Source organism: Mycteria americana, chromosome 1 (genome assembly GCF_035582795.1).
Source record: "Mycteria americana isolate JAX WOST 10 ecotype Jacksonville Zoo and Gardens chromosome 1, USCA_MyAme_1.0, whole genome shotgun sequence".
In the NCBI taxonomy this organism is placed as follows: Eukaryota; Metazoa; Chordata; class Aves; order Ciconiiformes; family Ciconiidae; genus Mycteria; species Mycteria americana.
In genome coordinates, this window is record NC_134365.1 from 72,467,448 (window position 1) to 72,484,977 (window position 17,530).

Below are 17,530 nucleotides of genomic sequence, written 5' to 3' on the forward strand. Positions count from 1 at the left end.
AGGTGTGTTCAGGGAATGCTCCTATCTTGCTCTATGGGTCTTTTTTGGTAGGTTTCTGCTATTGCTCACTCACAAGACCAAAGTTACTGTCTAAAAAGAACTTGAGTCTGACCCTTTATAGCTATTTTAACATTAGTTTTTGAAATAGCAGGATGCCGACATCACTGGAGTCAATAGTGGTATAACTGGCACAACTTAGTATTTTACTATTTCATATACATTGAAACCACTGCAACAGGAAAGTCTAAACCTGCTTGTCCATGTGCACCCGTTATCAAGGTTGTGACTTTTGCAGGCAATTTAAATACATGGTTCTGATGTTCCTTTTAAGCAGAGGTGTGAGGTTTGAACGTGGCTTTCTCACAGCTTGGGAACGTACTTTAGTTTCTGTTGAAGTATGTGCAGATTATCACTATGCCATGGAAAGGCCGATTAACACAGTTTTAACCCCTATAAACAGTCCATGGTGCAGGAGAACAGAGGTTAAATCCTAAGAAGGACTGTGTTTGAGATGCACTCCTCAGGTTGGCTTTTTCTCCTCCCTGATCTTTTTTACGCATTGCTCATTCATGGCAGTGTTGGTTTATTATAGTCCTGTCACTCATTCCTGCCCCTGTGGCATGATGGGCTGGCACAGCTCTTTGTGAAGGTGTGTTGTGAAACTGAACAGGGAAATGATCGCATTGTTTCAGCTCAATAAATTACATGATATAGCCATAGTGGAGATTTCCCAGTAACTGAGGAAAGACTCAGGTCTGTTTCAGACACTCTTGCAGCCAAGAAAGTGCAAGCAAAATCAGAATGTGGGAGACTTCACTGTACAGAAAGCTTAGGCATCAATATTAAGGATGTGGCAGCTTGTTCAAAATCAAGTGCTGAAGTACTGAATGTTGTACTGGGATGTAAATTGTCCAAACTCTCATTTTATACCCTTGGCAAAGTTAAAAACAGAATCCAGCTCTCCTGTTCCCGTTACTGAGACTTAACTACATGAACACTTCTCTCACCTAGACAGCAGATGTGATAACCAAACCAGGGTCTTGCCCATGTTAAAGAATATACTGCGTGGAACTTTTATTTCTTTTAGTAATAGAAAAAGGTTTCTTAAGAAGACTAAGACAGTTTGTTGTGTATATTCTGTATAGATATTCCTTAAAGCATTAGAGAAATTAAGTTTTAACTGAAGATTAAACAACATGGACATTTCTTTTCTGAAAGACTATCTTTCTCCATCACTTCCCAGAACTAAATGGAATTGAGAAAATTTATGATGGAAGGAATTCCTGATTATCCACTCTAAAATAGTTAATTTAAATCTTATTCATAAACTTTTCTATCCATTTTCTGTTGTTACTGCTGCCTTTGTGTTTTACAAGTGTGTATACAGAGAGATTTTTTAATTCCTTCACACATGGAGGGCAAATCTCAAATTTCTTTTGCATGAACACCCCCACAAAACTCAACTGCAAAAGTTACTCACGCATTTGAACAATGCCATTTTTGACATTTCAAGTTACAATGAATATTTCTGTTGATCAGCTTATTGATACACTTTGAATAACAGTAAGCTTGAAGGAAAGTATCATGTGTTAGAAGAAATGTTGCAAAGTAAACGTACATTCTTTATGAATTATTTGCCTAGATTTGACCTTTTATATAAAAGCTTGTGATTGTGGTTGAACAGTGTGGCAGATGCAGTAGTAATGCCTCTTCAAATTGCCTCAGCCGCTTGCTTTCTTTCAATGTGACTGCCCTTACCTGCAACTTGTACAATTGTCTGTTTCAGTTCCTTCTAGTACTAAATCCGTGCTGGCTATCCCTCTGTACTGGAATGGTTTTGATTTCATTACTCACTGGTGTAAATGTCTGTACAAGGGTAGAGGTGCATAGAAAACAGTTCATCTCTCTAGTGAGCAGAAGTTTAGTTTCAGGTCTGGTCATCAAAAATGAGTCAACTCTGTACTGCTCAAGTTAGAAGTGAGTAAACTTTCTTTACATTTGTAAGGCTCTGCTATTAAAATAGTAGGCTTCTGACAGGTATAATGGAAATAAATTATTAACCAGATAAATTACTTCTGCAGTGAACATGATGGAGAATTGATTTTGAACTGTTTAAGCTAAAGGTTTTCACAAGTTTGCAGATCACTGGTCACTTTGGTCACTTTGGATTTCATTGTCAGTTCTGTAAATTAGGATTTCTATAGCTTGATGCCAGACCTCTGGGAGGAAAAACTGCTTGTGGAGAAAATGAACATCAGAAAAACATTTACTTTCCTTTTTAGCTTTTTTCACACAGCTTAGCTGCTGGAAATAAGGTGACATTGGGAGTATATGATGATCTGTACTCTGTGTACAACCATAACGCTTCGACCCAAAAAGCACAGTTAGAAACCACTGGCTGAAGCAGGTGCCAGCTGTTTGCTCTGTATGGCACAGGATTTCTAAAGCTTGCTGAGGTTTGCATCCCTGCAGAATTAGTCCCCTTTTGGCTTATGGAGTAATGTTTTCCAGAGAAGATCTGTCTTTTAAAGCCCACTTTCCACCAAATCTTCACGTAGAGCACTGTAAATTTTACATCTGCTACTCTAACTGCTTCCATAGCATGTGAACTGGCCAACTAGAGGTCTAAAACCACAACAAGACTAAAAAAACCTAGACAAACAGGATTTCCAGCTAAATGTGATGTTTTTATCATCTATGGACTTGGATACATTCCTCAGGGGGATACTCAAAGGTATTTATTCATGACAGAAAGAAGACATGATACAGCATAATCCCAGTTCCTTTGTGTTTTCTTTGGAAAAAGATGAAAACTGCCGTTTTCCCCTTGAAAATGGTGAACTGCTCTTGGAGGCAAGTTGTTATATTCGGTGACTGAAATTTTATCTTGCTGGCCATGAGAAAGTGGGGTTTTTAGCAGAAATTACAAATTTGATCTGTGATAAAGTACCGTTAAGTACTCAAGAATAGTCACATCGGATGTGAAAAACAAGACTTCGTAGCTTCTCTCAGACATTTCTCACAGACTCTGAAAGTGCATATCCCCCATGGTGTCATTAAGGGTTTTGCAGTCTCATGATATGCCTCCTAGCTGATAACCCTTGGGAGTGCAGACAGTATGACAGGGTTAGTTCTGTTATGGCTGCCATTACCTTACACCCAGCCACAGCAGTGCACGCAGGTGGTCAAACACTTATAGGACTCTGGTCCCAAACAAAGTTTGGACACTACACAGTCTAGTGAGAATAGCTTATGGTCAGTGTTGTGGGAATGAAATCTGAGGCATCTAGACCTAAATGTTTATAGCATGTATCATCTATTGTTGATATAAATACATGTCTTTTCTTCATAGCATGAAAAATATGCTCAGAATCTTTAAAAAACTGGATTGTGTGATTCTTGGGTAAACACTGTACTTTGGGTTGTGGAAGTCCCACACCAACATTACATTACTGCAAGATAAACGGTCAAGTTGATTTTCAGTTTCTTACTTTAAGTAATTAAGTACATAAACCATCTATTTGTTTAACATCTGTTCTACACAAACTTTCAGACACAGATTATCTTTTGAATGTATAACTGTGAAGGGACTAGCATATGATAAAGGCCTCTACATTTCACTGTAATGCAAATATTAAAGCAAAAAAATAGTCTCATCATATGGCTTGGACTGCCATATGGAAGCTTTAAAAAAAATCTTTCTTGAATAATTAAGGTGTTAATGACAAGAGGCAAGGGATTTTAAATGGTATGTATCTTCCTTATATAAAATCGTTTTAAATTCTAATTTTAGTCAGAATTCTGCTCTGCTTGAGTCTCATATAAGAGACTTCCCAGAAAACAGAAATCTTTTTCTGTGTAGTTAGACATTTAACTTAATTCAAGTTCAGCAAAAACTGAGTTGCAAGGCTAACTGCTTGCAGAGGGTGCTTGTACTCAAATCAAAGTGTATAAAGATTACACTTTTTTATTTTTAGTGCTTGGAGGAATGTTATCTCAAATTATGCCAATCTATTTGTAACAGAAATACAAAACATATCTTTCACTATGGTCTGTACTAGAATTAATTTCTGTAATTTACATTAAAAAATTAAACACAGTGTACAGAGGAAGTTATTAATAATCTCAGAAGAAGTAAAAAAAATTGAAATCTGTTTCTGTAATGGAATTGGCCAGAAAGCAATATTGCTTGTTGAAATAATTCAAAGTATTGAAGATTTTTCCCCTCTTCTGGCATTAGAAGAAAAATAGTTACTTTCCAGATATGCTTCGCAACAGTTTTAAAACAAGACAGAAAGTATCATCCTAGAGTAATTAAATAATCTTGTCATTGAGGAATATATGTTTAAGATTTAAAAAACCCAAGCTCAAGTCCATGTCCTGAATCAGAACAAGGATTTAAAATTCTGTATCCTACATGCCAGGTGATTGCAATGCTCTTAGGGGATGAAAACAGTTTTTATTCTCTGCCACTGATCTATTTATACAAGAAGTTAAAAAAAAAAAAGAAGCTATAGTAAAAAATATTGTAAGGAGCCTTCACATTCCAGGCAAGAATAACCTTTGCCACCAGGTTATTGGGTGCATTGATTTTTTTTTTCCTCACCTACATTTCCATCTCTGATTTGAGAAGAATTTTGACCAAGGAAAATTATTCTTTTTAAATCATTTCTGGTTCTTAATGCTCTAATTGAGATCCTAAAATAGTTGCCATTGGTTGCGCTTACAGACTAAAATAAAAGAGAAGCATTCAAGTTTTGTTGTTTGTATGGAGAAACTGTGAAGCAATATTCAACAGTGGAAATATTTAATTCGTATTCGCATTCACAGTCAAAATTGCAGAAAATCTATCTTGGTTTTCCTAATGAGTCTGAACCTAAGGGTCAGAAGACTTATTAAAAAAAAACTCAGGGTGATGACTGTTGATTTTCAAAGGGCAATTCCACTAACAGACATTGGAGTGTTCTGGCTAGAATTACATACAAGATTAGCATCGTGTACCTTCATGATTTCTGTTGTTCTCCCTTTTTGGATGTTCACATGTAAAAAAAAAAATCATAAAAATTAGTGAGCTGTCAAAAAAATCACACTCAGAAAAATACATAGTGAAAAAGTACTTATACCGTTTCCATCAACTGGAGAAAAAAAAATCGTGAACTTGCATCCTAGGAGCAATTAAGAATTGACTACTTTCAAGAAAGAAAGAAAAAAAGATAGTCACTACTTTTTTTTAATTAATGTCTTTTTCTTTTAACTCCTTAGGGAAAAAAAAGGGGGGTTTGTGATATGAAGAGGATTTAGCATATTAGAAAAGCAATCCAACCTGTATTTATATGACTTTTCCCACAATCTAGAAAAAAGTGTCCCATATACAAAAATTGCAGAAACTGCAACTGATCTATTTTCCCCCAAATATGTGAAAGAAATAGAACCCTGGAAACAGACGCTATGAGCACAGCATTAGATTACAAGTTTTTACTGACAATGAAGTAGGAAAAACAGACCGTCATGAACTCTGAAATTGATTGGAGAGCTAGTCACTATTAAAGCTTAGGGCTGGAAATGACGCCTAACCTATTTCTGCTGTGACGGCAAATGCTTTTCAGTGGTCATTGATGTTTGTTCAGTCTACATCGTGATGAAAGTCCTACAGAGGGTTCTCAAATAAGTTACAGGGAGATAAACTAGTGTTTGAATTTGCAACACTTTAATCATTCTGCAATAAAATGCCAACACATATGTTCTTATCTCGAGTAAACATGTGAGATACGTTGATCTGTAATGGAAGTAAGGTCTTTCTGCATGGTACTTAAGATGTTAGTCTTACCCTCTGCTTGGGGCCCTTCAAGTTTAATGTCAGGTCTGTCAATAATCAGGAGAGGCTTGAGGTTGCTTCCATCATTTTAGAGATGAAGGAAGACTCCAGCTGAGCATGTTCGTTGTCATCTGCAATTCTCCCAACTCTCAAAGTCACATCTCCTGCATTTTTTGATTGTAGATATGTTCTGCAAAATCTGTGTGTTTGAACAATATATATGAGGCAGCAGATGGATTTTTTTTTCCCCCAGTGAGGCTTATCTCTCTATAAATCCATGACTTGAGTCATTATGGGATGTGAGAAGGAGAAACACAGTTTCTTTTTAAAAGTTTTATGTTTTCTTATTATATTCTTAATACATTTTTAATGTTTGCCTGTGTTATATGTGTTATAATGTTTTTCTGTGAGTTATATGTCACCTCATACTAATATCTTTTAGATGAGGTTTTTATTAGGTCACAACATAAATAAGCAATTACTAAACTCCTAGTTTCTGCTAGATTAGTACTGTGAAGTTCAGAGTGCTTTCAAGCTGAAGTTGCATTATGTCCAACAGGTATTAGAGGAATAAAGTAGAAAATTAAAATAGACAACATTTATTCATAACTTCTTGTTCTACGGGAGATGTTCAGTCTCCAAATACAATGTACTAAATATATCGAAATCTAAACATTGCAGGAAACTACAGAGCTCTGTTTCCAGCTCTGTGGTTTCCATGGTTTGGATTCAGGAAAACGCTCAAGAGAAGATTCAATGTTCACCTTAAACTGATAGAAGATACTTTGCATCCAACTCTCCCCTATTCCTTCCTATGGATTCTTGTGACTTCTGTAGCATTAAATCTCATGGTCTTGTGGTGCCTTGATTGAACGGATCAGCTTGCTGATCTGATATAAAAATAAATTTCAAAAAATGTTATTGCATTTGGTTTTATCTTGGATCAATTAAATGACCTGACTCAACACTGGATCACAAACAGTGGTATAAAGAATGATGTGGGAGTATGTAGCTATGAGCAGGAGGGAGAGCACGCCTGCTGCTTTCAGAAGCAGCCTGCAGTTGAAACAGCTTGAGTAGTGTTGGACAAATATTAGCTAAACAAGTCCATGGGACCAGATAGTCTGCATCCCAGGATGCTGAAAGAGCTCTCTATCTTCTTTGAAAGATCATGGAGATTGGGAAGTCTTTGATGACTGGAAAAAGGTAAATCTTGCACCCATCTTCAAGAAAAACACAGAAAGGACAATCCAAGGTCAGGTAACTTCACTTTGGTTCTTGGGAAAATCTTGGAGAGAGTCCACTTGGAAGTTGTTTCTGTGCACATGAAAGAGAGAAAGGCGATGGGGAACAGTCAGCATGGATATCAAAGGTACCGTGATTTACCAAAAGTAAGTCACATCTGACCAGCCTGATGGCTTCCTATTATAAAATGCTTAGACATGTGAATAAGGGGAGAGCAGTTGATGTCATTGCCTCAACTCTAGCATGGTCTCCAATGCTGTTTCCCACAGAATTCTTCCATCCATGCTGGGACATGATGGTCTGGATGGGTGGGCAACCAGATGCGTAAAAAACAGGTTAGATGGTGGGGCTCAGAAGGTAGTGGTTAACAGGTCATGATCTGCTTAGAGGCCAGTAACAAGTGGAGTCTCACAGGGGGCTGAGCTGAGACCTGTCCATCACCTGGAGGAGGTGACAGCTTGCACTTTTGTATAATTTTCAGATGACACTAAATTGGATGTACCACTTGATACGCTCAAGTGCAAAGCTGCCACTAAGGGGGACCCAGACAGGCTGGATGAATGAGCCAGTAAGAACCCCCTGAAATTCAGCAGGGCCGAAGGCAGAGCCCTGCCCCAGGGAGGATGAGCCCTGACAGCCACACAGGCTGGGACCTGTCTGCCTGGGGACCGGCTCTGCTGAAAGGCCCCGGGGCCTGGTGGCAGCGAGCTGGGCACGAGCCAGCAGTGCCCTGGCAGCAGAGACAGCTAGTAGCCTCCTGGGCTGTACCACTGGGGACACGGCCAGTAGCTTGTGGGAAGAGAGGGATCATCTCCTCTGCTCAGCATTCATTAGACCATGCCCAGAAAACTGCATTTTTTTTTTCCCCGCTCTCCCCATGCAAGAATGCTGGCTAACTGGAAGAAGTTCAGCAGAAGCCCACCAAGATGGCAAGGGGCCTGGAGCACTTGCCCTGTGAGGAGAGGGACCTGACAGCCCCCCAGTAGCTATGAGGAGCTTATCAAGAAGTTGAAGCCAGGCTCTTCACAGTGGTGCATGGTGGGAGGACAAGAAACAGCAGACTCAGTTTGAAAATGGAGAGTTTCAGACTGGATATAAGGAAAATCTTTTCTGCCATGAGGACAGTCAGGCAGTGTAACAGATTGCCCATGCTCATAGACAAGCTGATGAAGTATGGGCTAGATAAATGGCCAGTGTGGTGAACTGAAAACTGGCTGAACTCTTGGGCTCAAAGGGTTGTGATCGGTGTCACAAAGTCCAGCAGAAGTCTAGTCACTAGTGGTGTACCCCAGTGGTCAATAATGAGGCCAATATTGTTTAATATCTTCATTAACAACTTGGATGATGGGACAGAGTATCTTGCTGTACCCTCAGCAAGTTTGCAGATAGTACAAAACTGGGACAAGTGGTTGATACAGCACACATTTGTGCTGCTATTCAGAGGCGCCTGGACAGGCTGGAGGAATGGGCCAGCAGGAATCTCATGAAGTTCAACAAAGGCACAAGCCAAGTCCTGCACCTGGAGAGAAATATCCCCATGTACCAATACAGACTGGCAGCTGACCAGCTGCAAAGCCGCTTTACAGGAAAGGTCCTGGGGTCCTCGTGGACAAGAAGTTGAACATGAACCAGCAATATGTCCTTGCAGCAAAGAAAGCAAACAGCATCCTGGGCTGCATTAGGAAGAGATCTTATCATCACCTGATGGGAGGATGTAAAGAAGATGGAGTCAGACTATTCTGTCGCATACAGTGACAGGAAAAGAAGCAATGGGCACAAACTGAAATACAAGAAATTCAATTTAAACATAAACCCCCCCTTTTTTTACTATGAGAATGATTGAATACTGGAACAGGTTGCCCAGAAAGGTTGTAGAGTCTCCATCCTTGGAGATATTAAAAACTCAACTGGACAGAGTCCTGAGCAACCTGCTCTAGCTGACACTGCTTTGAGTTGGACTAAGCAATCTCCAAAGGTTCGTTCCAGCTATTCCTAGGAATTCCTGGGAACTATCAGTTTCTTCAGCTATTATATAATTCTAAAAGATTCATTTTTTTAAAAAGTATTTTGATAGACAAAAGGTGACAAATGCAAATTAAGTGCTTTGTTACTTATGGTACATGGACTCAGTTGACCTGATTACATTTAAATTTGAGACTGTTTTTAGAAATTTATTTTTGTAATGTAATGCTATGTCTGTGTATAGAACTGTAACATGTAATAAGAGAGCTTTCTGCCCTTTAAATCTAAACTGTAGAAAAAATTATAATGAATTGGACTACAGGATGGCTAGTTTCACTCTCTTTTTTCATGTGATATCATGGTACCTGAAATTCTAAAACTGCAAGACTGTCCAAAGACAAATGGTAATATTTGCATTAGTACAAATATTCAGTTTTGTAGAAACATTTTTTATTTGGTGGTAAACTTAGTTGAATGTCCTTTTAAGTTCATTCCCATTGCAATTATGTTTGAGCCACAAAAAACATCTTTAAAAGACCTTGGAAGTTCTTTAAGGTACTATTATTGCAAGGTGTAATTCATATGAAAAGGGGCTGAGCACTCCAAAATCTATCAGCCAGAATAGTCAAGTCATAATATAGCTATGTGATTTTGCTTACACTCTTTAATAAGGTTGTGCACCTTTAAAATAGTCCCAGAGAATTTGCAAGTAGAGTATAATTAGAGTTATTTATTAGTGTATTGTAGTGTGTCATTCTAGCTAGAACACTCCAGCAGCTCACAGTAGAATTGCCCTTGGAAAACTAGCAGTTAATACCCTGAGGTTTTTTTAATACGCCTTCTGACACTAAAGCCTACAACATGGTTTAAATTTTTATGGTCAGTTTTTCTAATTAAATGCATCATATTTTTGTTTAATGCTACTTAAATGTTTTACTAAATGTAGTCTCATCAGAATAAGATGCTTATATTTCAAGATAAGGGTTCAGACGTAGAGTTCTACTGCAGATAAAAATGGTAACAAGTAGTTATTTTGGTTCTGTTTTGTATACACGTAAAACCTCAGATTCTGAAGTTATTTTTACGATCCAAATTACTATTAATAATTATATTGTTTATGTACCTTTTGAATTTTTCTCTGTTTGGGCAATGGAAATTGTTACAGTTTAGTATGGCCAGCATTACTTTCAAGTTCTCACTAGGGATTTTGTTTTGCTTGGTGCACTAGAGAATGCAAGCATTTCAGGGCTAGAGTTACTAATTTAGGCAATTATTGCCATTGGAGTTAAAACAAAAGCCACGGCATATTTTTCTTGGACTGAAATTTAGTAGGAGCTGGTCTGACTCAAAACTGACTTGATAGTGCCATGTTAAAAGTGTATCTTGTTGCTAAGATCTGAAAAGGACCCATTTTCATTAAAACTTACTGAGCTGTAATGTACTGAAAAACACTTTTTTTTTTATACAGCATAGGAAATCTTGCATCTTTCTGGCTTTGAAATGAAAAGTGGAAAACACAGCATGTTCACAGAAAGCTTTTGGGTTTGGGTTGTGGGTTTTTTTTTTTTTTTTTTTTTTTCTTGAGGGCAATGTGTAAATTTATTACTGAACCATTCTTTGGCCTTTATTTGACTGTGAGAAGTTCTTGCACATAGACTCTCATGAGAAATTTATAAATTATTTTATTCTCATGCATATAGTGAGGATAATAGTAGTAAAAAAAATAATCAAAGTTAGCTGTAGGATTGTGGAATTCAGGAATAGAAACAAGCCCCAGGTATATACCACTACAGAGCATACTGGAGACACTAATGGGGCTTATGACTGTGAGGAAAAAATACCTCAGGATTTAACATCTGAATCTTGAATTGTTATAGATGCTTTGTGTGCCCACAGCTGTTGACTCTGCTGCTGAAAGAAGCATGAGGGAAAAGAAGAATAGAAACACATTCATCAGCAGGTATCTGCATCATGTAAATACCCAGTTACAGCCAGTTTGTTTCATATTTAATTTGTTGAGTTTTTTAATTAGCTCAGGTTCTATATGAAGCTTTAATTTGTGTATAGGAAACTGTAACTGTTCAGAACCGTTGATATAGTGATGACAGCTCAGTGTGTGGGGTGGGAAGACTCTTTGTTTCTGATAGAGCTAGGCAATTTGAAAAAGATGTACTAAAAGGCAGGAACCAAACAGTTACTGAATGGATTTGCAAGAGCAGACAAACCAAACAAGTGAAAAGACATCCATTTTAGCATGTTATGCTGGGGGCAAACTTTTGTGGTAAAATGTTGCAGTAAAGGTGATGAATTTTGAATTTGAAAGTTGCATAACAATTAATTACATCTTTGCTTGTCTTTTTGTTCTGTGTCCCTTTTGAGGCCTGTTGGTGTCACAGAATCAATCATTGCCCAGGGGGCAATGAAATAGGAGAGTTTTGGTGGTCCTGCAACTTGATGATTTGCATTACAATGTTGCTGCTCCATTTAAAGGGCTCAAGTGTTTTCGATGTAACTGGGAAGCAGAGGGGAATAGTCTGAGTTTGGTAAGCAGAGTGTGGTGACGGTGTCAGCTAACTTCAGGGTTGGTGAGAAGTAGCCCCAGAGCACAGATGGCACATCCTAATACATTTGCAGTTGAACATTCATTTTAATTTGAGCATCCTGATAAACCAACAAGGATGTTGCCAGAAATTATCAAGTCAGGAGGAAAACCAAGACTACTGCCTTGCAATTTATTGCTTATTGTGCATCACAACTAGCAAAAGCAGATTTTCATCCGAAAGGACCATGGGACATCTAGGAAATTACTTAGGTTTAGAAATGGTTGATGCAACATTACCTGTTAGATAGAAAAAGTACAGCCGCTGACTTTTCCATACACTTACTTCTGTAAGTTTCTTTATTTTCACAAAGTAACCTAAATAACTGATCTTCCCAATTTCACACATCTGGTTTTTTTTCTTAAAGGAGATAATGATAAATCACATTTTGGTTCACATGGAAACAGCCAAGCTCCCTGCAGCCCACATATCATGACCTTAATGTGTCAGGAGTCATAAGACTACTACCTCAACTTTTGGAGGGCAGAGAGGAGCGGTGTTTTGTGAGTAATTCACAGGAGTGATATGAAAAGGGGTCTCACTGCTCCATCACTGAACAGGCTTGGGCATGGCTGTGCTGGGCATGCAACTCTGTTCCAGGCTGGCCTCGGCAATGTCTTCTGCATTGCTCCTCCACAGCCTTGGATTCTGATTGCCCAGAACCTGCAGGTCAGTGTAGACCCATCTCAGCTTATAAAATGCAGCCTTAGGCTGGGGGCTGTGCTTGCCTGCTAGATATGGTTAGGAGTCAGAGATTTTCTACCTTATGACAAAACTGATGTTCAGATTCCACCTGAGATAGGGTAGGTTTTGTTTTCTATCATATCCTTGCCTTGGTTGTAAAAAGAAATATCATAAACCCTTCTGTTTCTTGAACAGAAAACAAATGGATGTAGATCTCTAGTGATCCAAGTTGGGTCAACAGGGATATTTTCTGCCTGTCTAAATCATACTGAGATTTCTTATGATAATTTTGTGTGTCATAAGACTATCATTTGTAAGATAAGTGCTATCAAGAGCCTCATCCTGTTCCTGTTGAAGTCAATGGGTGTTTTTGCTATTGCTTTTCAACAGTAGTAGGATTGATGACTGAAACTGAGCAGCTGATGAAAGGTTAGTTTTAAAGTAGAATTGTGGTCAGAAAAGCAAAGTGACCCTGTCAGGCTGACATGCTGGGAGCACTTCATTTATTTTTTTCTCAGTGACTTCCAGACCAAATCTGCTCAGTTTAGAAGTCAAACATTTTTTATTGACTTCCAGAACTGCGAAGTCAGCCTCAGTGTGAAAAATCAAAACTGTTACTTCTGCTTCATTCCACATTCTGCATTTAGAACTTGGTTGACATGTCACTGATGCATGGCTGAATCCAGCCTGCCTTTCTATGCCTGTCCTAGCTCTGGAGGGTGAAAGCTGCCACAGTAAAAATTTATTTGTTAGAAGAGTAAACAGATATGACTTGCAGAGATAAGGAGATATACTGGGGAAGTAAGGGCCATTTTTATGTCTTTCTTCTAGTTGCACCTACGCGTTAATCCTTAACTTCTGCCATGATAACAATTTCATGTTTTCAGATTGCTTTAGTCTGGGACTACAGAGTCTAAACTGTCTTCACTGTAAAATAAATTTTCCAAAAGTGCTTAAATTTTATCATAAAAGTCATGATTTTAAGATCAGTTTAAGACTTCAGAAACCACATCTGAAAGAGGTGACTCCTCCCAGGTCATGCAATTCCTTGTTTTCTCTCAAGGGTTCACTGAGTTACACAGGGATATGGATTGGAGAACTAATTCAGTTTATTATTTAAAAGCTCTTAACATTATCTAAACACAAGAGGGGATTCAGCAGATGCTGGCCCGTCATATTCGTGCCTTAATCTGACCCTGACCTCAGAATCTTGATGTGGCTCCTCAGGCAACATCACCGGATCTTAAACTGCTTGCTTGATTAATATACTATAGTTAATATGTATGCTCAGTGCTAAAGTTAAAGCCAAAGCTCTTCCCTTCCATCACAAGTGCACCAAGGGCAAAGAGATTTGTTTAAAGCTTTGCAGTGATTAAGACAGTCCAGAGCAGAATGCTGTCTTTCTAATAAAGGGATAAGCCAGGACTATTGTTCCAGTGATGGTCTGAAACAATAGTTTCGGATTGCTATTTCACTTAAAAAAGTGAAGTAGCTTCCACTCCTGTGTTTTGCAATGCCCGTGGGCTGTTCTAGAAGTTCCTCTGGATCTTTATTTTCTTGGTTATCACAAAGAATAGTATTCATTCCAGTGCCTGAATGTGTGTGCACACTTGTTTATGATGAAGTGCATGAGACAGATGCACATTTTTAAGACATGTGCTAATTTCTACCATGCTTTATACCACACATACTGTGTTGAGTAATGCTTTGTGGAACTTAAGTCTGCTGTCTGAAACGATAGCTATTTTTAAGGGCAGTGAAGTATTAATGATTCTTCTGAAGTGTGAGCATATGTTAATTGAATTCCTTGGATGCTACAAAAACTTGTCAGATTTTTCCTGTGGGAGACTTTTTCATGCTTTCTCTAGGTATTTTTTTTTTGTTTTATTCCTCAAATTCACCACCAATGAAAGTCACAAAAGTATTGGTGATTGCCTTCATCTCTAGAGTTCTTCCTTTCTTCTGTGGATGGCAGAACTGTTTAGTGAGTTTGTTAATCTACAGCAGGTGAGACTTTTTTTTAAATGAGGGTGTGCCTAGACAGAGGAAGAGCTGCCTGTTGACCTCGTTCTGCATCCTTGGTTGCTGGTAAGCCTTTGAAGGGCAGGGGAAGATTGCTCCTCCCCGGAGAATGAGTGAGCATGCACAGGTGAGAGAAGTTTTTTGTGAGACGCTGGGTGGTAGGAAGAATGGGATAGAGGAAGTGAGAGCAGGTAGAAGGCTGGAGAGTAAGAAACTGAAGAGGAGCAGAGAGCTTTCCTGCAAGGGGGCTGCAGCAATGTTTTGGAGGTAGTAGAAGGAATGGCTTTCTTGAAGATCTGGAGGTTTGCTCCAGCCAGCATATGCTAAATGAGAAAGAAAGGCTGTTGTAAAAGTTCCAGCCTTCAAGAACACCACCCTTGGGGTGCAGGTTGGTTTCAAACCTCTCTGTTTAGTGTCTTTGTCCTGTGGATGTGAATTTTCTCTTTTTGAGGCTTGTTTTTTTTCTTGTTTACTATTTTGCGTACACTCAAGAGCCAGTGTCAGAAATTGGAAGTGTTTGGTATCTGTTGATATGCTTGCTTCTTAAAGAAGTTAGGCGATTTGCTTTTACTTTTAAAATTGTGGTAAGGTATGATGATTCGTTTGCATGGATCCAGCTTTCCCTTTGTGTTGAGTTGCATAGTCTCTTCAGGAACTCTTTCCAGTTATGTAAAAAAGCTTGTGTGCAAACATATAGTAAAACTGAACCATGCATGCATACAGATCAATGAATTAAATCCATTGATCCACTGTGTTCTATGTTACTGTTTTGCTGTGTGTGCATAGCTCAGATCTGTAGTGCAAGCAACTAAGTTTGTTTTCTAGAGATATCCATGACTTTTAAAAAATACAAAGCCAAGAAACAACCCAGCAAAAACAACAAAATCCCCTACCCCATTTGGGAAAATGAACAAAGCCACTACAGTGTATGGAAGTACTCAATGACATATTAAGTTTAGCTCTGCTTTTATGCTCTTGCAGTAGTAGAGTATCCAAGGGTTACTCTCTTTGGCAAAAGAACCCCCACATCTTTCAGACAACAGCGAGCTTATGGTTTAGAGGCTGCCTTATAGCAGTATGTTTTTGTGCTTGAGCTTACTGACTCAGGCTTTTCGACTTCTTCAAAGAAAGATAATGTATAATTGTACGTAAGTGAAGACATTAACCTTGAGGTGTGTTGTACAAAACTTATGTATGTCCTGTATGCTGTTATAGAAACGGACAAGCCATAAGAAGTTGTTTTACGTGATCAGAAAATGTTATGCTTCAAGCTGTTCTGCAAAAGGCCTTGTTTTAACAGTTAATAATGACTCATTGCCTTATATGTGCCATTAATCCAGTTATGTTTGCTAAGTTCTTATGAATAGGTACAATGAGGACAATATGGTCTCATGAGCTTCCTGCTGAAATTATTTGTTTATGAGCAGGGACACCACATCAGCAAAGCTGAAGTGTCACCATAGTTTAGGAGTGAACACAGATACCCTCAAGTTTTCTTCAAGGGAGAGAATTAAACCTAAAAAGTCAGTGCTAGTTTGTTTTTCCATGAATGGCATATCTCTCTTTCTCATAATACATGTGTACCGAGCTTGGATTTGTGATCATGGTGTTGCTGATGTTAGACAGAAATGCAGATAAATGGTGTTTATCTGTTTCTAATTTGTGCATTGTAACAGTAATGTGCTCTTCCTGTACACTGAACAAATGAGTTTACCCAATTTTTAGTTTACATCTGATTTAAGTCTTGGCTACCTTCCAAACTCATGTGAATACCATTCATATATGGAATTTGAGAAAATGTGTGTGCAAATAACTATGGAGTTACATGGGGGACAAGAAACCAGCTGAGCAGGTTTTTACTGCATTAGTGAAAATTGTAAAATGAGTGCGAAAAGTCAAATACTTAGGATTTAGGCCTGCTTGCGTGTCACCTGATTTCCCCAAAACATCAAGAATGTATAGTTCTGCTGGGCTGCTTTTTAAGTTGTGAAAGATTACCGCTGCAAAACTGACACTGTTTTATGCAGGTGAAAGCCAAATTTTGCCATCTTGAAAAGAGGGTTCTGTGCCCTCTCCGTGTGTATCTCCTTTGTGTGTGATCTTTTAAAGTAATTCCTGCCAATACATTTAATACAATATGAATCAATATAAATATTTTTATGTCATATACTATGGCTGAGTGCCTGTTAATGTAGCATTTTCAAGGAGTAATCTTGATATATCAAGTGGCTGTTGGAATACTGACAGTTAAATTTCTCCTGTATTTTTTTTAAAAAGGAATGTGTTAATATGCATTATTTAAGCTTTCCAATTTTTAGTGATTAAAAATGTCCAAATGTATTAGTTTAAGTTACAATATTGTAAATTTTGGATTTTTTTTTACAATGGCTTGCACAGTTTGTTTTCTATAATTAACACTTTATAAATCAGTAGGAAACATCTCATTTTCTTCCAATAAAACTGTATAAAGCACAACTTCTCCAAAGTCAATGATATTTTTCATCTTGTTCTCTGTGGTCTTGTGGCCTCCGTTTCTGTCAAAATCAATTGGATTTGTAGTTGTTTAGTATCAGTGATATGAGAGCTTTCATAACTTCAGGGCCTGTAAAACCAGAAAGGGTCCTTTGGTTTGTATAGTCTAATCCGTATATAGTTTATAAATCATGCTATAGTCCCCTCAGTTTGACATTGTTTACCTGTCCCATTAGGTCCCATGACTTCTGTTAACTTTAGCTTTAGTCAAACAAAGCTATTCATATCCTCCAGAAAGGCTTTCTGCCTAGGTTTTGAGATGGCCGGAAATGGAGATCCTGACTTCTTATGTGGTTAGCTGGTTCAAGTAAATAAATCTCCTTTGCAGTTTAAAAAAGAATAATAATGCATTCACTTCAGACTGACTTCAGTTTCCGGCAGTTGATTCTTATGAGGATTTTGGGTGCATCTGCATTAGCACGTCAGTTCAGATCTGCAGCAGTGCGTTTTGAAGCAAGTTTACTCTTCCTTTTTTTTTTTTCTTTCTTTTTTGTCCTCCATCCCCCCCCCCCCCCGCCCCGTGCTGCCATTCCCAAGGGAGAAGGTCCTGGAGCCAGCGAGCAGATTCCTTCAGAGTGAGCCTTCACCAGCAGATGTATTCTGGGAGCAGGAGCGTGGCTAATGTGCTCCAGCTGCGGAGAGGCATTTGGGGCCAGGAAAGCAGGCTATG